General features: G+C 34.1%; 1 long non-coding RNA gene across 1 annotated transcript; it reads left to right on the plus strand.

Annotated features, from left to right (window-relative positions):
• Window positions 1–22090: 22090 nt before the first annotated feature.
• Window positions 22091–24692, plus strand: LOC143388519 (uncharacterized). The gene is made up of 3 exons (XR_013090016.1): window positions 22091–22132; window positions 23113–23175; window positions 24626–24692. It is a non-coding gene; the product is annotated as an uncharacterized LOC143388519 (long non-coding RNA).
• The last annotated feature ends 200 nt before the right edge of the window (window positions 24693–24892 follow it).

Genomic DNA, 24892 nt, shown 5'->3' on the forward strand with positions numbered 1-24892 from the left:
ACCCCGACTGTAGGCTCTCTTTTCACCTCATTGATTGTTTCTTTTGCTGAGAAGAAGCTTTTTGAGTGCATCCCATTTATTAATTCTTGATTTTATTTCTTGCACTTTAGGAGCCTCACTAAGGAAGTTGGGGCCTAATTTGATGTGATAAAGATTTGGGACTACTTTTTCCTCTATTAGGTGCAGGTTCTCTGGTCTAATTAGTAGGTCCTTGATCTGCTTTGAGTTGAGTTTTGTGCAGTGGTGAGAGATAGGGGTTTAGTTTTATTTTGCTACATATAAATTTCCAGTTCTCCCAACACCATTTGTTGAAGAGGCTATCTTTTTTCCAATGTATGTTTTTGGAACCTTTGTCTAATATGAGTAACTGTATTTATGTGGGTTTGTCTCTGTGTCTTTTATTCTGTACCATTGGTCTACCTGCCTATTTTGGTGCCAATACCATGATGCTTTTGTTACTATAGCTTTGCAGTATAGTTTAAGGTCTGGTATTGTGATGTCTCCTGCTTCACTTTTCTTGCTAAGGATTGCTTTGGCTATTCTGGGTCTCTTATTTTTCCAAATGAATTTCATGATTGCTTTTTCTATTTCTATATGGAATGATGATGAGATTTTAATTGGAATCGCATGGAATCTGTATAGTGCTTTGGGTAGAATGGCCATTTTGACAATATTAATTTTGTCTATACAAGAGCATGGGAGATCTTTCCACCTTCTAATTTCTTCTTCAATTTCTTTCTTTAGTGTTCTGTAGTTTTCACAGAGGTCTTCCACTTCTTTTGTTCCCAGCCCTTTTTATTGTTTATTTTGAAACATGGTCTCATTAAATTCCTTAGGACCTCACTTAGTTGCTGAGGCTGGCTTTGAACATGTGATTTCTTGATATATGAAAGTCATGAAAAAGTCAAGTACCCATTATGCTGCTGAGGTAAAGATATATCCTCAATACTGCAAAAGCCATCATGTTTTTAGCATTAGATAAAGCAATCATGAAATTCATATGGAAAAATAAAAGACCCAGAATAGCAAAAACAACTCTAAGCAGGAAGTGTGAATCAGGCGGTATAGCAATACCAGACCTCAAACTAACTACAGAGCAATAGTAACAAAAACAGCATGGTACTGGTACCAACAACAGGCCGGTGGACACTAAAAAATTAAAGTTGCTTAGCCTCTTTTAATCTTAGTTTCCTTGTCTGCAGCAGGGTGATGATAATAACAGCTACCCAAAGACTTATTGTGAAGACTAAATGAAGCAACCCTTGTGAAAAAGCAGTTGGTGTGCTGGAATGCACCCACAAATGTTAGTTATTATTAGCTCTGGTGAGCCCATAAGGAAGAGGAAGATTATAATGCTTTTAGAAAAATATATATTGAATTCATATTTTGTTCCTCGTAAAAATTATCTAAGCAAGTACTTTGCAGAAGTGTTCCTTATATGTCACGAATCCACTATATGCTTAAACTATAATTTCAAGAGGAATATGATAAATTCCCAAGATGACAAGGGGAGAATGTATTCATTTTGCTGTTGTTTTCCAGTGAAAAATCATCTCAGGAAAACTGAATCAAAGAAAAACTATTGGAAGAGAAATTCAACATGGTGAATGGTGGTAGTTCAGAAATATGGTAAAATTTTTTTCTAAGATTTCATATGAAGATGACTTTACATTAACATAAGCCACATTCATGAATGAAGAACAAAACTGGAATTTGATTAGTCCAGTGATTATGATTATCTTGTGCTGAGTGGTCCATAATATTCTAGGTTGCCTGATGATATCTTACAATTCATTTATGGAGTTTTAATGAATTTATTCATTCAATTGAATTCATCATGTAAAGTGTGTATCTATATATCAGCACAATGATACACAATGATGACTAAGGCATATTCATTTCTTTCAAGTTGCTTGGAAATTAGGGAGAAAAATTGGCATGCTAAAATAACCAGACATCATGACTAGATCAATGACGTAACACTGGCACTAGAAACTGGAGAGATCAGGAAAATTCTTTGTGAGAGTTTCTTTGAATTGGGTCTTGAAACATGTCCAGGCATTTTTCTAGATAGAAAGAAATTTCTTATAGAACAAATAATAAGTCAGTTTTCCTTAATATATTTTTCTGAGAACTAGATGTCAGATTAAAAAATATGTTCATACCAAGATATTATATATTTTATAAAGAACTAGAAAAGAGAAGCTTGAAGTTTCCCATCATGGAAAAAGGATAAATGTTCAAGGCAGAAGAAAATACTGATTGCATTACACATTACATATTGTATACATGTATACCTATGAGTGTGTGGAATTTTAAATGTCTTTATAAAAAGCAAACAATTATTGTTCAACAGAATTTTACAATTGATTCAATTTGTATAAAGACAATCCAATTTGCAAGAAAAAATGCATTTATACTTCAATATGTCCAAAAAATATTGAGTTAAACAAAGGTAAATGATTTCTTTTTGAAGAATTCACTTTAACAGGTGTTTTTCCATTAGTTTTAAATTGTAAAAAGATTATAGTTCTCTTAATAAAAGCAATGAATCAGATTTTATGAACTCACCTAAGATACATGATTTAAAATACTTCCTAACTGGTCCTGAAAATCAGTGACTTTTTGCAGCTGTCCTGGGTGAGTCTGATAATCTGTAACTTTGAGGAATACTGCTGCTTAAACACTTGTTCAGTTAAGATCTTGAGAAGAATATGCTATATATTACTTTTCAAACTTACCTGACTCTAACTTTTGTACGAGAAAGTCTTATTTGTGTGTTGTGAAATGATTGTGTTCCTCAGAGTAGAGCATATTAGAACATATCTGCACAAGTACAAAGACATGGTAAATTGAAAAACTATGCTTAGTCTGAATCCTTAGAAATCAGTGAACTCAGGTTATGGGATTCAATGTTAAATAATTATAGGAGCTAGACAATGCAACCTAGCCAAAGTGTTTATATTTTATCTTGTGATTTATAAGGAGCTCAAAAAGATCTTTGAGATCAGTAAGATCACTTTTGGATATGTGCACAGGTGAATGTATTCAGACTTCATTTTATGTCCTAACTTAATCAAGATTATGAAACTACATACAAGACAGTGATTAAATATAAAAAGAAAGCACAAATAAATATATAAAATGGACTGAGCAATGAAACCACTACAAAAATACATTTACTAATGAATTTATATATTTGCAGTGGCTCAACTATAAATGTGATTCACATTTGCTAAGAGCCAGCCTGAAAAGCAAATCAAAATCAAGTAGAAACACATAGAAGGAAAAACACAAATATCTTCACTGTTCTGGAGGCTGAAAGTCCAAATCAAGGTATTGGCAGGATCACGCTCCTACCAAAGGCACTAGGGAACAGTCTTTCCTGGTCTTTTCTGGGATTCTGTCTTTCATAAGCATTCCTTGGCTTATAGATGGATCCCTCCAATCTTTTCCTCTCTCAGCATGTGGCCTTGAGCCCTGTGTGTCTGTCTGAGTCCAAATCTTCTGTTCTTGTAGTCACTGAGTTTTCCCAAAACACCAGTAAAATTAGTGTTTCTTTCTAGTTAAAAAGATACACCTAAAGATCCTCAGGGTAATCAGTAATTTTTCAATCTAATTATTGGAATATTTATATAGAAAGTGGTAAATAAAATACTGGAGATTAAGGAAAGAAGAGTAAAATTTACCATTATACCTTTTATAACTATTATCATGTGAGGAATGACTGATGATATCACAAATATTTGTAATTATAAGTTAGCATACTTTTGTTAAAAGAACAATTTGAACAACAACAACAAAAAGCACAAACTGCACAATTATAATGTCTTAAGTTAATTTTAAATATTAACATGAAATTTAGTACTACATTACCTAAAATATTTTCTTAATCTTTAAAAACAATAGCATCAAAGATGAAAGATCATTCAGGGTTTAAGAGACTAAACAAGATGGTTGACATTTAGTAGAGTTATGTAATCCATATTTAAAAACTAAAAGCAACTTTTAAAATAAATAATTATTTTCAAATGAAAACAGAGACTCTTCAGAAAAAATTAAGGTGATTCTGTTTGTTACTCATTTCAGATGTATTTATTATATTAAACATCATATAATGGCTATTTGATATAAGAAACTTACTATTCAGATGATCAAAAATTTTTAATTCCATTTAATTTTTTAAAGAGAGAGAGAGAGAGAGAGAGAGAGAGAGAGAGAGAGAGAATTTTTTTAATGTTTATTTTTTAGTTTTCAGCGGGCACAACATCTTTGTTTGTATGTGGTGCTGAGGATCGAACCCGGGCCTCACACATGCCAGGCGAGCGCGCTACTGCTTGAGCCACATCCCCAGCCCCCAGAGTATACTTCTTTAGAATTGTTTTCACCATCAAATTACAAGGAAAAGAGTCTCCTAGTTTACTTCAATTACTGGAATTTATGACAATGCAAATGCACCCTTTTTTTCTAATGTGTACTGGGTTGAAGAGTGTCCCCCCCAAATTCATATCCAACTGAAAATCAGAATTTGACCTTACTTGGATCTCTATAGTGTCAATATATTAAACTGAGGTCATACTGGATTAAGGTGGGCTTTCCCTTACCCCAACAACTGGTATCTTTATAATAAGAGGGAAACAAGGACATTGAGATCACAGAATACCAGGAAACTACTGAGAAGGGTTAGAGTCCTGTGTTTACAAAGGACAGGAATCCCAAGGATTGCCAGCAGCTTTGAGGAGAGCAATGGAACAGATTCTCCTTCAAAGCCTCAGAAGAAGTATGTCCCTGCTGGTTAAGTGTGAGGGTGGTAAGTAGGTGCCAAGAAGCACTTTCTAAATACCAGAGATTGCCATGGATATGGAATATTCACTGACAAGTGCCTTTTTTCAGAAAAAGGATAGCAGAGAACAATTAGGTTTCAAGTCCACACCCACACTGACTTCCTCTTCTATGGTGGAACCACAAATGAACAACCCTTTTGTGTGGGTGATGAGTAATGGGACATTCACCTAATTTTTTGGCTTTTCCTCAAATGTAGGTGGTGTTTAGTTAATATGTTCTGATAGGCTCCCTTTTAAAACTTTCTCTTCTGCCCAGATTTTTTATCTTGGGAAAATATAAAGCCAAGAAAACATAAACATTGAAGAGGCCTGGAGCCAACTTCTAGGAAGTCAGTCATAGAATTCTTATAGTAATGAGAAGCAAAGTGTTGATTCTTTTAGTTCAATATTGTTTTTGATAATTAAAAAGAAAAAATAGGAAATACCACAGAGGATTAAAAATTATTTTTAAGTGGATATTTTTGTCTTTATTATATCACCTGAACTTAAGAAACTTCAACTCCAAACTAAAGTCAATCATAAATGAGACCACATAAATTAAAACTAAACATTGGGCAATGTAATATGGCTTATCAAACGAGGAAGATATCAAGTAAACAGGATGGTTACCTCCTATAAGAAGATATCTTAACCCTGGAACAAAATGACTAAATCACTCAAACATCCTGAATTTTGACTTTTCACATTTCACAGACTTGGGTTTGATTCCAAGTTGACTACTTATTGAGTTGTGCCATCTCTCAACCTTAATTTGCTCACCTTAAAAAATAGGAATAATAAGACTTAAACTTCCAGAGTGTAATTGTAGCTTAGTTCATTGAGTCCATTTTCTTCCTATAAGAGAATAGCTGGTATTGGGTCATTTAAAAAGGAAAGCAGATTACTTGGCTCACAGTGTATTTGAAAGTCCAGGAGCATGGTGGCAACTTCTGGTAGGAGCCTCATGCCACTTCATTTCCTGGAAAAGAGACAAATAAGAGGGGCAGCCTCACTGGGTCCCACTCTCTCAATAACTAACCCATTCTGTAGAAAAGACATTAATCTCTCTTAGTGACTCACCAAAAGCGAGGCGCTAAGCAGTGAGACCCTGTCACCAAATAAACTTGTAAATAGTTTTCAGAATTCATTATATTAATTATGCAGCCATTAAAAATAAAATTTTGTTGACGATTTAATGACATGGGAAAATACTCCTGAAAAACATGTTAAGCTAAAAACAACACCACCACAAAACAGCAGGCCATAAGCTATATTAAATGAATCCAATTTCCTTCTTTATGCACTTCAAATTTTCCACAAATTTCTTAATGTGATTAAGCCCATAATGATTATTATTGCAGCTAATTAAAAACATATTGTGATTATCTGTTTTATAAATCTAAAGAATAGTAGCAGCTTTCAATTGACTAGGATTATAAAGGATAAATATTGAATGGCTTTTATAAAAAACTGTAAGTTATAAATACTACAGCTGAAAATACATACTTGAAATTTATTTTCATATACAAGGTATCTGAAGAAACATAACTTTTTGGATTATTTGCGGTATTTTAAATAATCCAGAGGTTAGGAGGGACAAATTTCTTTCAAACATTATTAATCTAGTGACCCATCAATCACTAGACAAAAATCGGATGTGAAAGATGGGGAGTACTAGGTATTAGTTCATCAATTTTATTAAAAGACTAGAAATTTTCAGTGTTATGGTAGGAGACAGTCAGAATTATATATGGAAATAAAGCAAGAGTCCATTATTTAATATCAATAAGTATCACAATGAGAAAAATATATTTTTAGCATTCTTTCCTTGTTTATTCTATATACTTTCCAGAAGTCTTCTTGCCGTAGTCCAGCTGGGCTGCCTAAGTCCGGCTGAGCAAAACAACCGAGAGGTGACAAGCAACTAGAAGGTTGAAGCAGGAACTACTTTACTGCGAGTGAACTCAGCAGGAACCGAGAACTCAAAGTAGTGGGCACCCAAGGTAGCAGGAGCAGCTTCTCTGCTGGACCACAGAGGTACATATACCCAACTAATTACACACAGCTTAACTTAATTGACATCATCTAGACACAGCAGTCATTAAGGAATCCTCATCATCTTAGTGGCTCACTGGCATTGACTCACAAACCACTCCTCCTGGCATACTGCCAGGCGCCATCTTAATTTGGTTGTGGCCCTCAACATCTTCTGTTCATAGTGGTAGCATCTTCCATAGGATTACACACACAAAAATTTGACACAGCATCTGGTTATGGGAATATATTTCTATTTTTTCTTACCCGAGCCTGCTGAAGAATAGCCTGAGCCTGAGCTTCCTGAGGAGAGACGGCTGGTCCTTTAGAACTATCTCCACCATAACGGAACTAGGAAGAGAGAGCATAAAGAAGTTGAAAACTGGCCTTTGTCACGTATGATAAACTAGGTGTCCTAACTAATAGACAAAAAACATTTACTTAAAATGGAGTAATTTTACCCCACATCCAAATTAACTCCACAATGTACCATAAGACCTAGTTTTATTTTTTTTTAAATCCTGCTTCTACTTCTTATAGAAGCTCTCTACACATTTTCAGTTGTAATAGAGTAAAAGAGTGTACAAACTCCTTACTAATCTCAAAATCTATAACCTCTGAAATGAATCATCATGATGTTTTGATCTACAAATATGCTTCCCATAGTATTCATTCATTTGTAAAAATGTCATACCTACATAATTTCAGTTACAAATATAGACCTATCTATGTTTCATTGATCAAAACTTTTTGAATTTCCATAAATACATAGAAACAAATTTTGAGATATATTTATTTTGCTTATTCATTCCTCAGCGTTTATATAAGAAAACTATCCTAACTAGTATCCCTTTATAAAATTATAAAGCTCTGTTTAATTTTAATTCAAAATGCAATGTGAGATAATTTTTCACTCTAAATAATTTTTATCAAAACTTTATTACATTTAAACTCTACCACTGAGCCACAACCCTGGTTCCTGTTTTCTGTATATTTTGCGGCACAGATCTCCATTTGTCCATAAAATGACTCAACAAACACAATTGTATAAAATAATGTTCCAGCCAAAGAATGTACACGTTTGTGTTGAAATATTAATGCAGATATTGTTTTCTATAAATTATAACCTCTAGTTGTGAGGTTACAGAGCCTGTGGATCTTTGCAGGAACTTCTTAAGGGGCTGAGGTAGGATTCAGTTTTGGCTACTGTGGAGAGAGAAGACCAGGAACATTGCTAACCTGAGAACTGAAGATAGCATCCAAGTATTCGCATTGTATACCTGAAGACAGCAAGGAGGTGACCCTACAGGAGTGGAGCAAAGATAGCTTTAGAGTCCAAGCAAATAATTTATCCCCAGCATGCCAACCATAAGATGTTTAATTGGTAGGTGCTGGTTTTTACTGGACTCAATAGTAAAAGATTTATGCTGTAAAAATGAACATCCGTGAATTAGAGAACTTCCAATATTTCAGCACCGGATAGCTTAGTTGGCCTGAGCACCTCTACTCAATCTCTATTATGGGGGTTTTAAAGTTTTGCAGAATCCTGAGGCCTTGATAAAAAAAAAAAAAAAAGATAGAGGAAAAGTGGAGGTGAGAATATAGGTTGGGGAATTCATGCTTCAGTTAAGAGGCAGCTCCTTTGAAATTGGTTCTCAGGTCTCATTTTAAGATAATATTTTTTATTTACCTTTTTCAACCATATGCAATTTTCTTGTTCTTAATACCTATACTTTTATATACAACTTGAGTACTTTTGAAAACATATCTTAAGATTTGTTAGAATTTAATAGCATAATAGATATAGAAAATAACCAATATTAGTTTTCTATATAGATAGGAGATTTTTTTGTTATATATATATATATATATATATATATATATATATATATATATATAAATGGAAGCAAGTTTTTAGATGAAATTAACATGAACTTGGTATCTCAAGTTCTACCTTCAGTAGTAAAATAGGAAGTCAGCTAAAATGAATACTACTTAAGTAATTCTGAGTATATGTTGAGGTAGGCTCCTACCAGCATTCCAAAGAGGTAGGTATGATTTTGAAATACAAAGTCTGAGAAGGGTACCTACATTACATTATCATAATCAGAGATAAGAAAATCTAAACCTAACTTATAACAAACCAAAAATCTTAGTGGTTGTTGTTCTTGGGGAAGAAAACGAAAGGACTTAATGAGAAGAAATTAAAGTAAAATGCTGCAACACCAGGAGCTGCCAAGGAAATAAAATACAAAATAAATATGAGGACCAGAAGACAACTTGAAGATATGGGTTAAATAAAGTTCAAGAAAACTTAAAGACTTTTTCCAGAAGCTTCTGAGTAATTTGATATATAATTGCTCAAATAGATTTATGAATGTGGGGTGGAGTGGAAGCTGAGTGCTTTCAAGAAAATCATGGGGGGTGTTGGTTAGATGACAGTGGGCTAGATTCACTTCATCTGGAAGCTACAGCAACAAACTATTGATTCTGAAAACATTTATGAATTTCATCTTTTCTAATATCAAAATAATCTGAAACACTATTCATTATGACTTTCTAAAAGATATAGGCTGTAGAATTTTAGGCAGTCCAAAAACAGAGATGGATCAGGGGATACAGATGATAAGCAGATAGTTATTCAAGTGGTTATTCCCCTTTAAAAGGTTATACAGTAAGTAGCCTACTAAACTGAGATAAAGAAGTTGTTTGTAAAAATTATGAGGTGCACAATTTTATGGGTGACCAATTTTTTGTAATTTTTTTTGTGAAAGTACTGTAAAATGGGTCATTACATTTTGATCAGGGAAAGTCTTATTTTCTTGATTTATATAGTTTTTTTATATTATCAAAGAGAAATAAAAATCTGTTCTTATAGGAAAATCAAATAGTCCATAAGCTGTAAGAAATTAAAATCTTTTTTTTTCAATGTAAAGCGATTGCAGAATTTCAAAGATAAGTAAAAGATTAACAAAATTCACACCAAATAAGCCCCAGGGTAAAGAATCAAGCCAGCAGGGTTAGAAGGTAGTTTTAGTCCTGCCTTTGCAATAGGCCTTTAGTAAACTATGTGTTTTTGTAGTTCTCTTCACATCTTCAAGTTGACTGGATCCTCTCCAAATGTTTCTACTATAAAAATAAACTATCACATTCAAAGATGCATGCTCAATTAGAACTCAAATTTTCTATGATACATGAGAAAATCTAAAAAAGGTCATAAACTGAGATGTCTCATTTTAAACTAATAACTATTTTGAAGCAGATAAACTCAAAAAGAAATGAAAAACTGATTCATGCTCCAATACCGATAACCCTTGAAAACATGGTAGGTTAAAGAACAACAGATTACGTGTTGTATGGCTCCTGTCCTATTAGATGTCCAGAATTGGCAAACATATGCAGACCTGAATTATGTTACTTTTTGCCTTGAGCAGGAGTATTGGTTAGGAGGTTTCTTTGGAAGGTGCTGAAAGTGTTCTAAATTTAGATTGTGATGACTCCCATAACTTTGCAAATATCCTAAAAACTATTGAGTTTCTCAGGTTGCATGGATGAATTGTATGGTATGTGAAATACATTTTACTAAAGCTTTAAAAGTAAATAACTTTGGTGTTATATAAATCAGGCCTTCAGCAGAAGGTTAGTACTATGAAGGCAAAGATGTCTTTTGCTCACTGCTAAATTTTCACCATCTTAAAACTATGCCTAGTACTAATTCTACAATCAAAAAGTATTTGTTGGCTAAAGTCTTGTTATAATAACTAAAAAAAAGCAGGCAACTTTAAGCTTAAAGTCATTTCAGAATGTTATATTTTTATTAATCTTTTGTTTCTCTGTCAGCAGTAAGCAATGCAAGAGAAATCACCTTTCTTTGAAGATTTGTTGTACCATGGCTATTGGTTTCCTGTAGGCAGCAATCCAAACCTATGGCTATTATTGCCAGCCAAGGCAGGAGATCCGCCAGCTGAAAGAAGGCAGGCCCCTAAGGCATCAAGTGTAATGCTGTATGAGCTGGCATTCGAGGATGTACACAGCCCCTGTTATGGGAAGCACAACTGGAGTGTTGCATTAGAGGCTTATGCTAAGTCTGGAGAGCAAGATGTGTGCATGTCTATTTCCTGTCTTTAATTCAATCTTTTTTGTTTGTTTTACCAGGTAAAACAAAATGTGCTTGTTTTCTCTCTGAGATTGATTCCCCTGGTTCTTGCATTAAGACTTTCTCTCAGCAGTTTGCCAGTGAGGTAGGTCTGAGGAGGTAGACCCTGTCTCAAAACACTTTAATCCTATATATAGATAGTCCCTTAAGAAAATCTTCATCAAAAAGCCCTAATAAATATGAGCATAGATATTTGCCTTACCAGTATCTGATTCACTGTTCCAATTATATGGACAAGATTTTTTTTTACACTTTTTTTTTACTTGACCTAACATATTGATTCATACTTGCACAGTATTCATTCCAAAGCAATAAAAATCTAGGACCGGGTGACAGGAAGACTCACCCTAATTGGCAATATGTCAGCATTTTTCTGGGTGACATGTAATGATGGACTAACTTGGCAACAATAAGAGTGTGGGGCATACCTGACCGAGCAGCATGTACAGTTTCACTAATGCAGATGATTTAATTCTACGAGCAATCAATAGTCCCAGGACAAATCACATATTTTTTTTCAAACTAAACCTGCAAAATTTTAAAAATTCAAAACCCACATACTAAAAATACAGACTTGATTCTCCTAATCTATCAAGGATGAGCTAAATGATATAAACCTGTTTTATATCTATTTCAGCTGCTTTGAGGGAAGATAGGTCAAGAGCAACAGACCTCTTGGGTTTAAATTAAGTGTGTGTTTAAATTTCTAATCAGTGAAAACCTTGTTTCTGGGAATGGACTGCCATCCAAACCAGGACACCCATATCAGCCTGTGTATCTCCTTCTACAATAAAACAGAGTGATATGATGTGTCTTTTGGCAAATTATAACCATTTAGACATCAGGATTCTCAATGATAATATGTGAACATATATAATAGTTTAAGATGATGGCGGTTCATACTATAAACTACAACAACTGCACCAACCTTTAAAATGTACTTACAGGTTCAACCACTGCTGGTTCTCCCTTTTGCCCTTTTTCTCCGTATGCACCATGGCCTCCATGGTCTGTAATAACACTAAAAATGTGGACATAAATCTTCCTATGGAAAAATGCCAGGTAACAAACATAAGATGAATGATAGAATTAGGAAATAATCATCTGATTACAAAATCTATGAGGTGAAAATCTGGGAATAATACCTCTATGTGGGGTCAAGATAGTACAGATTCTTTACTAACTGCGAAGGGGAAAAATGTACTTTCATAATGCAGTAATGTTTCAGTGCCCCTTTTTAGCAAACATTACTAAAGAGGACCACCTGACACTGTAATTGACACACTATGGGGTAGAACAGAAGTAACTCACACCACCCTTCCCCCAAAGAACTTAACTTGAATATCATCAAGGCTTTTCCTTTTTGCCTTTCCCTATTACCATTGCTGAAGAGAAACCCTATCCCTATGGTTGAGATGTTAACTACTAAATCTCTCTTCAGATTTATAGCATCTGGAACATCTGATACCTAAGATCACCTTTACTTAGTCTTTGGTTCTACACATTAACTAGCACAAAGCAGGTAAATTTAAAAAAACAAACAAAGAAACTGCCGGAGCCTGCCTCTGGAGGTCAAGTCTATTACAATGTTTCAGAAAAGAATAGATGTGCCTAAGATGATAAAGTCCTCACTAAGCACAGAAACTTCCTGCCCTGTTGCTCCTTTCCCTCCCTGGGTATAAACGCCTGGTGCGCCCCTGTCCCCTGCCAAGATACACCTTTGGGGCAATAACCTCTCAATTTTCTCAAGATTGCTGGTCCTTGAATATATCTGATTTCTTTCTACAACCTTTCTCTTTTCCTGAATGTTGGCCTTCCAGAAGTGGACAGCCTGACACTTTAATTCTGGTAACATCTTTTAAGAAGTTTTTATTATATATTGATCTAACAGCTAAATGATCTTTATGTGGAAGCCCAATGATAATAATAACAATGCTAATGATAAAAATATTGAACTTACTTTTTGGACAGACACTGAGCAGATGCTCCAGCTATACTCTGTGGTCAGTCATTCTGCGTGATCACAAAGACATAAATAAAAGGGACCTGAAACATGCCTTCTGAATTCCAATCCTAGTTAATGTAAGCCTTTAATTAACACAGTTCCTTGTAGATGGTATTAGAGTAATAAGTAACTCAGAAAATACCCTGTCCTTGCTTATTGCCACTCTTACATTATTAACTAAAGTCCTAAGTTATTCTTGACAACTAAAGCGATAGTAACAACCTGTTTGCTATAACTTCTTTTTCTTTTTTTATCATGTAGAAAAACAGATCCCATTTTGGGATACTTATCTTGGGCAGCCAGAATTAGTATTTTCCTGTGTTGTCATCCTCAATTTGGCTGAAATAAAGTGTGTGTTCCCATGATCTCAGCAGCCTCAACTTGCCATTTTGGTTGACAAATATAAGTTTGTTTGCTAAGTTTTGACTTGAAAATGAGAGTCTAATCATGAGTAAGGATAATTTTCAATAAAATAGTAATTTTTTTCCTTTTATGACAAGAGAAATAACTTAGTAGTTTCATAGTTTTTAAAATCTAGATCAGGGATAAAGCAAAAGAGATATGATGCTCTTATGATTTAGATAACAGTGACCCGAAAAGCTCATGTCCAAAAACCTTCCGAGGTGGATAATTTGATGGAGAGATAACTGATCAGCGGGTGAACTGGGTGGAAACTGCAGCCAGGCAGGGTGTGACTGGAGCAAGTGGGCCACTGGAAGCGTGTCTTTGGAGGATATATTTTGTCCCTGGTGAGCAGAGCTCTCTCTGCTTCCTGTTTGCCACGTCCTGAGCTGCTTTCCTCCACCGTGCCCTCTGCAATGTTATGTGGCCTCACCTTGGACCCAGAGCCTTCTGTGGACTGAGACTCCGAAATTATGAGCCAAAACAATGTAAACCAACATTGTTCTTGTCAGGTCTTTGTTCACAGAGAAGAAAAAACTGATTAAAACCACTACCCACACAGGCCCATGATGGTATATTTCGGCAAGGACAATTTGACAAGGCAGAGAGAGAGCTGGGTCACTGATGTCATTGTCATTCTCAAAATTCCTGTTATTTGACAATAATTCTCATATTTGACATGGTGTAGTAGCCACCCTGTGGTGTTGTGAATGTTGCTTACAACCCTTTTTAAAAATAACACATGCAGGCTGGACTGCTTTTGAATGTGACCTTCCCAGAAAGGTGGTGGCTCTGGAGCAGGCCTGGGGAATTACTGCAAAGAGAAATAGAAGAAGGAGCTGGGTTGTATGTGCCATATTTCTTTCCAAAACCATCAAAAAAGATTTTAATCCACTCCAACTGGGTAAAGGGGCAGCAATAATCTAGAGTGTTACGTAAATTTAGCTGTTCCTCAGAAGAAGAAACAATGAATAAGAAAAAATCATCTCCATGCTTTCTGGTTTGTTATAAGAGCATTGAATGTCTTTTTATTGAAATCAACATTTTTAAAGGGGATAAAGAAAAAGAAGAAACAACACAAAAATACCATCACTGAGTTTCTTTTACATTTTTTCACTTTTATTTACCAGTGACTTTTTGAGAGAAATTCAGAGTGCTCTCTAATACTTGAATGGTTTTAGGATTTCTAGCCTGTGTCTTTAGTTTTCTTCCTCCTTATTCTGGAACCCTCCTACCCTCCAACACTTAGACCTGGAGAACTCAGAGACAACACTCCCAAATTTTATAATTTTACTCTCCCCAATGCTTAACTAAAACTTTTCTATTTTTCCTCTTTTTCAAAAAATGTTTTTATTGCTTTGCTAACGAATTTGAAAAAGTAACAGACCTATCATTCCAAGGAGATACGAAGTTCATTATAGTAAATATGATAATAGACTTATAGGGGGAATGCTACAAACACATATGCTCCTACTGAGCTTTCATTACTCCATAGCCATGCTTTGGTTGTGAACATCTGGATTGCATGAATCACAGAAAGTGTAGTAGATGATAGGTGGGGAGCTCCACCCTTATAGTACAATAAACATATAAGGAGATTCGGTAATTGGTGACTCTATTAGAAAGGTGGCTCTGGAACCTACCGTGAGTATTATTACTTAGTTTTACAGGTAATAATTAGAATTGGAATAATTAGAATTTCCAGGTAATGAATTAGACCTGTGGAATTAGTTTCTTATAAAGCTACCAAGCAAGAAGAAGAGATTTTAAAGAAAATTGAATTAATCTCTCCTCCTCATCTTAAGGTTTTAATAGGTACTAATGGCTTAGTATAGTTTCTCTTTATTAAGCAATTTAAATTTTAATAATCATAAAAATAATCTCCTGAAGATAATATCATAACCCAGAGGTACTGACATTGTGATGGGGCAGATATTTTAATAGGTTCTGGGTCATCTTCAAACACTAAATCTTAGTCACTGCCTACAAGTCATTTTGAAATTAAGGTTAAAGAGAATGCTCTAAATGTTAAAATCTCTCATAATTATGTCCACTTACATATCAGTTGAAGAGTTATATGAAGGTTTTTTAAAAAGAATTTTCTACTTAGTAGTAAAACATGCATTACAGATATATAGGTCTTTATAAGTGCAAACAATAAAATGCTTTCTTTTCTTTCTGAAGAACAGTACCCTTCCCAATGAAAATACCTTTTACATTTCAAATTTTAATACAGGACATATTTTGATTAACACATTAAAGTATGAGAGGAAATAAAAGTCAGGATTATTTAGGCTAGGAGGAAAAAGGTATTTCCTCACTCATTTACAGTTTACATAATTTCTTACTTTTTATTTGAAGGTATCTGTGCTTGAATTTAATTACAATACACATCAATATTATTTTCGGGAGTGGTAAGAAAATTTCCAATTTTCTAGGTAAGATGACTATGTAGTGAAGTAGGTTACAAATTTGTTTCTAACTTAGCAAAAAAAAAAAAAAAACAACCCTCCTGGTTCTTTAAAAAAATAAAATGTTGTATAAAATCCTTACGGATGTATAAAAATATTAGCAATGAGGTTTCTCTGAAGTTGCAGCAAAGTGTAGCTGGGTCACTGAGTTGCCTGCCCCACATTCTACCTCCTCTCAAAGTGGTGATATGGGTCATGGTTTAGATATGATGTGTCCTCCAAAAGCTCGTGAAGGAGACAATGCAAACATACTCAGAGGTGAAATAATCAGATTATGAGAGCTGTGACTTAATCTGTGAATTAATCCATTTGATGGATGAAAATTTTTACTTGGTGATAACTGTAGGCAGGCAGGGAATAGCTGGAGGATGTACGTTAACAAATAAAACAATTCTCCATTTAAAATTTCATTTCTATTTTTATGATAGTGAATGTCTACTGAGCACATGAATATACCAGATGAAATTTCTACATATTATTAATTTTTTTTGGGGGGGGGGTATGGTGGTAACAAATTCTGGACTCTTTCCATCCAAAAGCATAGAAAATTTTAAATATTTTCACTCTTATTGTGTTGGTGAGAATTTCAGGTGGAACACGAATGTTTACAAACCCATAATCAACAGGAAATGTAATTTCTGCACCAAAATAAGGAAAACAGAAGTTGCAGATTTTCCCACTTGCCAATCACTGAAATGTGTAACCCCTCTGAAGGTAACAGATAACTGAAGCACCCCACCATTCAGTCAGACCTCTTCCATTTGTTCTAAGAGTTACAACATAAAATAAAAAGCACTCTGTCTCTGAGCACCCAGCTCTAGTTGGGTCAGGAGCTTGGGGACAGGGCTGCTGTCCTAAGGGAATTTCCATAAAAGACATTCTATTATTTTACCAGAGTATGGGAAAAATATGCTCCAGAAACATAATTAACCTGAATGCTTATATGCTAAAATAGATTTCTGATGTGGCCTAGATTGGTTCAACCTTGAACAATTACTTTAACCCAAATTCATTTAGTGTCCTGGGGATGGGGAAGAAGTAGAAAGGCAGAAGCTGTGGCCTATGATGGAGTACTAACACAGGGTTCCATGCACCAGTGCTCATCGACAGTGTGTGGGCTACATGTCTATGAGTGTCAGTGCTACCTGTGATATGAACCATTAAAATTGAAAGAAAAATATGTCATTAATAATTGAAAAGCATTTTGAGTTTAGAAAATTCATTCATACCAAGTACCAAGTAGTAAAGTCACTTATTTAACAAAGTATATTATTTTCACCCACATGCTATTGACATCATATTGTAGCTCTGTTAATTAGTATACTCCACAGATCATCAGCAGAAACTGGAGTCAGTGACTGGGAAGGGGAATGGAAGTAAGAGAGGGGAGGATGAGAAAGAGTAGAAGGCAGAGTTGATATAATCAATGCATGATGTCCTTTTATTTGTACAATTAATATGTGCTAATAAAAAAGGAAGCAAATATAATAGACTCTGTGCAGCTGTAAGAGTAAAATTAGAGATAATGTTATGAGCTCATAGTTTTTAATACATCGAGGAGATTATATATATATATATATATATATATATATATATATATAAATGTATGTGTGTACATTCTGTTATGGTTTAGATGTGAAGTGTCCCCCAAAAGCTCATTCGTGAAACAATGCAAGAAGGCCAGAGGAAAAAATGATTGCATTGTAAGAGCCTTAACTGAATCAGTGGTTAATCCCCTGATTAGGTTGACTGAGTGGTAACTGAAGTGGGAGGGTGTGGCTGAAGGAGGTGGGAATTGGGGCACGGTTTGGGGTATATATTTGTATGTGGCAAGTGGAGTCTCTCTCTGTTCTTCTTGATCACCATGATGTGAGCTGCTTCTCTTTGCCACACACTCCACCATAATGTTCAGCTTCAACTCAAGCCCTGAGGAATGGAGTCAGCCTTCCATGGACTAAAGACCTCTGAAATTGTGAACTCTCAATAAACTCTTCCTTTTCTATGATTGTGCTAGTCAGGTCCTTTAGTCACAGCAGTGAAAAATCTGATTAAAACAGAAATTTGTACCAAGAAGTGGGGTTGTTGCTGTGACTAACCTGACCATGTGGTTCAAAGCTTTTTGAGCTTTTTATAATTGGTAGGAGGAATTTTGAGGTGTTTAACAGTGCAAGCTGGAAATTCTTTATGTTGTCATAAGTTGAGCTTAATGGCCAATTCTGGTGGGAGTTCAGAAGACCAGAATGCCAATAGTCATTGGTCAGTAAAGGTAGGACTCAAGAGGGTTCAGAAAAGTAATTTGGAGGCCATTCATGCTATTGAAATTTGGAGGCCATTCATGTTATGTTCTGAATGAGAAGCTTTTTTTATTTTCCCCGCATCCAGACACTTTTTTGAGACTGATTTTAGAAGTGATGGACTCCTTATCTCATGGAAGAAATGTCTAGGCAGCATTGCATTCAGGAGGTGGCATAGATGTTCCTGCATCTTTTAGCCAAGATCATTGTGATATTCAGGAGTAGAAAGCAGAACATAAAGATTTGAAAAACATGGACTTGTAACGCTGGAGTAAAACTAGGGCTAAGGAAGTTGCAGTTGTTAAAGACATTACCACCACTACAGAAATGCTAAAGATTTTGCCTAGAGACAATAAGAAAGATGACTGGAGGGCAGCTCTGGAACTGGCAAGACCACACCTATCTCACACTTGAGGCAGTAAAGGTGAAAATTTTCTTGAGAAGAGACCAGTGGGGCACCCTTCTTGCACAAGGAGGCCTAGGAAGTTTTTTCAACATGCTCAGCCACTCAGAGGCTGCTACAGCAAGGGTCCCTGGGAGGCTGGGCTACTGCTCACGATGGCAGTTGACCTTGGCATCAACTATATGGTGCTAGTTCTGCAGAAATGCAGGATGCTAGAGTTAGAATGTCACGGAGGCTTCCACCAAGGAAACCAGGCAAAATAATACCTGTTGCATCCTTGGCTTCCTACATAATTAAATCTGTGTATTTTTTTTTCTGTTGTTCATTTGTCTTTCACTAGTTTGATTCACATGCTCCCACCATTGTTCCCAGGATGTGAAAGGAAGAGTTTCTTATCCTCCCCTTTAACTCCTTCCATGAGAATAAACTTTTAAAAATTTATTTTGAGGATAAAAAGCATTGCTTGGTATAAATGTTTTCTGCCTTTACTTCAAAAGCTACCAAATCAATGAAGTAATGTGTATCCCTTGGACAAAAATGTCTTAATAAAGAAAAACAAAATGAAGGGTTAATGCATCTGTATCCATTTCAAAAATGCATTTACAGAACATTATATATTGAATGATTTCTATTATGATCTTATTCTTTTAAAATTTAATTGAACACTTGTATTTCAGATAACAGCAAATCATATAAATGGAAAACATTAAAATTATTAAGTTATGGAACACAAATACACATATATGTAAACTTTAAAATTGTTCATTTTCAACTGGTATTCAATTGGTATTCACTAAAATATTATAACTATAGAAAATATTATAACTATAGAAAATATGCTGTTTTCTCCTCTTGCAAAAAAAAATAATTTCAAAGAAAAGGTTTAAGAATACAGAAAAAGATTGGGAGAAATGTAATACTTCAATTATATTTTGTACTTTGGCATATTTAGAAAGCCATTTTAACAAAAGTGGTCATTTTTCATCATTTTCTAACCACAATAATATACCAAAGAGGCTATCTGCATACTGACAATTACATTTGATCCTCTGGATCTTCCTTATAAAAAAACACAGCACATTTTAAACCAAACAATTATTGGTTTGTCCACTGAAGAAACCTATACTGAGCTGTTACCATGTCTGAGGAAACTTATCTAGACCTTGTGACACTTATAAAAGTGCTTAAGACATATTTTGTGATCTATAGGGATTTAGTCTAGAAAAAGAAATCATTGTGATGGGAGCAGAGTATGCTCTATGGTGTAGGTGGCAGGTGCTTTGGGAAGAAAGAGGGGAGAAAGACCTCCAGTGATGTTAAATGTGGGAAGTCTCTCTAGCAATGGTGGGATTAAAGCCTCATCTAAACCTTTTTAAATTTTGTAACCAATAAATGTTATAGAAATATATTTTAGAAATGGGAAAATTAAAGTAGAAGGATTATTCAATATGTGTATTTATGTTTATAATGATGTTATAAAATTTTTTTAAATGTCATTCACTAGAAAGACTGTCATTTGTTTCTCAAATTATCTTTATATATATATATATATATATATATATATATATATATATATATATATATATATATATTTTAATGGTTAATTTATACCAATAGACCTGATATTCCTCATTAAATTTTGATAATTTTTCCTGCTGAAACTACTTTACTACAGTTGGTTGGTAGTTGGCCATAAACAGAGAAGGATCCACTGAGAAAAATACTCCTTCCCTATGCATCCAAGAAAATGATGCCTGGATGAATAATTTCTGCTATATGACCTGTGAAAACATACAGAATTATGAACAAACGTGTATCCCATGCACAAGGCTGGCTGCATGCAGTGATGGCCTATGAATCTGCACAAGACTTGTACTGAGAAAGGCCCCATGCATGACTTAAGATACCACTGTCGTCATATGTATTTTGAATTTGAACCAGGACACACAGCTGATTCTTTCTGTATGTCTACTAGAGGTTTAGTCACACTATACTGGTTATTCTTTTGAATTGTTAAATGATAATATAAAAATTTCATTTTGTCCTCACATTTCTATCCTTTCTCCCTCTCCCTTCTTTCCTTGCTCTCTTTCTCCCTTCCTCTCACTTATTTCTGTTTTTCCTTTCATATCTATCTATCCATCCATTTATCATTTTTATTGTTTGCATAGACAATATTCTTCAGTTTTGAGACTGGCTAAAGTCTGATTTTTGCTGTTTTCCCAAAAAGATAATAACCAAAAAGGAACCTATGATTAGTGAAATGTGATAAAATTCAGGGATATTATCTATGGCTTTTATGTGCTTATACATAAACTTTTAAAAAAAAAGTTAAAATATTTTCTCTATAGCGCTGATGAAAAAACTCTTTTAAATATTCAAATGAAACCACTTAGATCCTCAGTGTTATTCCATTTATCTGACCAAGGCTCATGTAGTGCCAATATAAGTTCTAGTCATAGTAGAGTAGTGTTACATAATTTAAGCCAATGACAAAAATGAGGGCTCAATGGTAGTGTGTGCTTAGCCTACACAGACCCTGTGTTCACTACCCTGCCCTCTCCTTGAAAGAATGAGGGCACCACGTCCAGCCTCATGATGTCTTATGCATCCAGTGTGAAATATTTTATTTTATGGTGGGATTCTCAGAATGTTCAATTATATTGCTGATAGAATTCAGTCAATGAAGAAAGACTGCAAGTGACAAGACCACTGTCTTTCCTAAAAGATTAGGAAAAATTGAGGACAGAACTCATAAAAAAGAGTAAAATTTGATCAAAAAGTTAAGGCGAAAGAAGTGATTCTGAGAACTACACCATTGCCTCTGTACCTCTGATGGTTTGTTATCAATTGACAGTTCCCAAAGATTGACAATTAAGGTCTGAAGACAGAAATTATGCTCAGTAATTGAAAATCTTTGTGATATATTTGGATTAAAAGGCAAGACTGATTTCAAACTTCATGCAGCACATCATTGTTGGAAGAAAGAGTTTCCATCAGTAAGCCTTTTCTAACAAATGCAATTTCAATAAACAAAAATATTATGTAAATGAAATTTCAAAATTTGAAAGTGGGTGAATTTGTCTACTCATATTCTCTCATTTTACAGCTAAGAAGACCAAAATCTGAAGGGTTTAAGTGATTTTTCTGAGGTTTCAAATGATTTGGTGGTTGAGTTATAACATGACTTTAGTTTTTCTGATTCCCAATCTTATGATTATTTCCTCTAATTTCTGTAATGACAATATTAGAAATATATTATTGGATGTAGAGCTTATTTTATCAGATCCAAATATGTGATGCAATGATATAAGAATATTCTTTTGAAAATTTACTTTTCTTTCTTTTCCTATGCAAAAGTGTTTGTAATTGATTTTATTTAATAGGAATGGGGAATTCACTTTTTAAAAGTCAATAGTTTAGTGTTGTCTTACATTCACTTAGTTAAGAGGTTGGGGGTTTCACTTCCCTGATCAAAGATTTTCTATCATTTTTTTTACAGGGTATGCTAGTTGAAGGACCACCAGGGCCAGCAGGACCTGCGGTAAGTAAATGACATATGATTATTTTTTTCTTGATTTTTCAATGATTGAATATAAGATTTCTATTTTATTAATAGATTTTTTTTTTACTAAATTGAATATTGAATCCTAGGGGCAAACATTTGTTTGGAGGGTCTGGTGAACTGGAACTACCTTCTGATTTAGCTATCCAAGTGTTATTCTCTAAAGAACACTTGAATTAAATTTTGTTTTGAATATTTTTTTGCTTACATGTCTCTATATCTTGTCACCAATTTTCATCTTTTTACCTGAAAATTATAAAAGTTTAGGAAAAGGTCATTCTTTTTATCAGGGAGATATAATTATATTTCAGTGCATAGGTGAGAATTCTAGGAAGACTGTAGCTGTCTTATATATACTTCTAGAAGGAATAATTATGAGATTCCATTGTCATTTCCTTATAAGGCTGATATCACTCATTGTGTCATTATTTTAAGGTAGTTGAACTGAATAGACCTTGTAACAAATCTTTTTTTTTAATGTGTGTGTGTGGAATTAATTATATTCTCATTTACTGAAAATAATATAAAATACTTATGCTTTCAAAGATTTACAAAAGAGAATATGAAAATGCCTACAAGCTAAATGTAAAAAGGGATTTCTACATTTTCAACTTAGCTATCACATATTTGAGGTCTAATTTTGTGAGTGTGCCATTTCTTCAGGAAGAACTGGGAACCAACTTCAACCTCAGGGACTTTACATTGGCATGTTTTCCTTTCCTGTTTTCCTTGGGACATTTGCCTCCACCCAAGAGCTGCTTCATAGAGGAGTAGTGTGCTAGCTACAAAGTTGTTCCTATATGTTGTCTTTTCACAGGAGCCTAAATAGGGCAATTGTTTGGGAGACAAGTTTATATTTATGAAATATAAATGAGCTGTTCTTTGATTTAGAAGGATGACTTTTCATGAATAGTAAGGGCTCAGGAATTTGAATCAGACCATGGTTTGTTTCTTTGTAGGGTCTAATGGGTCCTCCAGGTCTACAAGGCCCCTCTGGACCTCCTGGTGACCCTGGTGATAGGGTAAGTAAAGGGTCCTCTCATTAAAAAAGCATATAACCACAGATTAAAGGAATTAAAATATATTCATTAATATTAAAATGTTAAATTCTCTAACTTCTAAATGCTATTCTTCCTGAGGGTAGGAGGGTTGGGAGGGTAAGAAGTCTAAGAATTCAATGTCCTGTAACGTTTAATTAACCTTTTAAACTATTGTTTAAGAGTGAGGCTAAATAATGTTTATTTCTGGTAAAATTGGTATCATTAGTAAGCAGATTTTATTTTTAGTCAATTCTCACATCTCCATGAGCTCTCTACATTAGTTTCAGTTCTTCAACTTTGTATTGCAGACATTGCCATAGGCATTTATTTGAATGCTGTTAGAAAGAGGTAACCAACTTGAATTCTAGTCTGAAGATCAATCAAATTCTGGGTTCTATTACATAGTAGATCATTTGTACTGTCTGTCCAGACTCTTCTTGTAAATTATCTTGTCTTTCTTTTTCTCATTCTTGAGTAGACACTGTTTTTGTGTAGTGTATATATATGTGTGTGTGTGCTTTTCTTTTTCTTTTGTTCTTTTAAAAACAATAGAGTCAAAGATGTGTACAATTTAAAGAAGACAAATATATTGTATTAGAATTTACCCCCTTTTCTGCTAAATATGACTTGGCTATGTAGAAATAAATCTTGTTCTATTGCAATCTTATGGACATATACCTTGCATCTAATATACAAATACATATATATATATATACATATATATATATATGTATATATATATTTAATATTCTTTACATTTCTATACATATCTGTGTTCAGAGATATCATAGTCATAAGTAATTTCCACGTGTGCATCCATGCATGGACTGAATGTATTTTATCATTAAGAACTCAAAATAAAATGGTAATTATCTATAACTAAATTTAGCATGTAAATTTTATGTTTAATTATTGATCATCTATATTAATAAAGTAACTACTTTTTAAATGATACTTAAGCCACCTAAATATGTATTTCAGTAGTCTATGTATTTAAGTAGTCTATTTATTGATGCTATTGAAGTATCTATTAAAGAATAGTTAAACATACTTTATCATTTACTTAAATTTTGTAACATCCAAACATTATTCACTTATTTTCCTCAGACTTATTCTCCCCAGAATACAAAGGAACTCTTTATCTTATATAGTTTACAACTTCAAGTAAACACTTAGCAGAGTTTACATCTTGATTATATATTAATTCTATATTAGTAAGCACACATTATAAAATGTTTCAAAACTAGTTCAATGAAATACCATCCTTTCTAGTTGTATTTACCCAAAGAAGATTAACCAACTCAGAGTAGTCAAATTCAAATGAGATAGTGTAGTCTTTGGTTATTATATATTATATTCTAATACATTTTATGATTTCTTTATTATTATATGATTGATTGCATTCTTTTGATTGCTTCATTTCTTTTACTAGGGTCCACCAGGACGTCCTGGCTTACCAGGTGCTGATGGTCTACCTGGTCCTCCTGGTACCATGTTAATGTTACCGGTATGTTTCTTTTTATTTTTATAAAGACAACTTGATATCTGGTCAACTTGTTTCTGAAAAATTCTATTTGGAATGCAGTCAAGTAAAAATCATTCTATAAGGCACACATAATTAATCAAACAGCCTTTGGAAGTTAAGGGAAATTTTACTACACAAAATCCTGGTAAATATCAATGTCAAAAGTAAAATTTT

The sequence above is a fragment of the Callospermophilus lateralis genome, unplaced genomic scaffold, assembly GCF_048772815.1.
Source record: "Callospermophilus lateralis isolate mCalLat2 unplaced genomic scaffold, mCalLat2.hap1 Scaffold_161, whole genome shotgun sequence".
In the NCBI taxonomy this organism is placed as follows: domain Eukaryota; kingdom Metazoa; phylum Chordata; class Mammalia; order Rodentia; family Sciuridae; genus Callospermophilus; species Callospermophilus lateralis.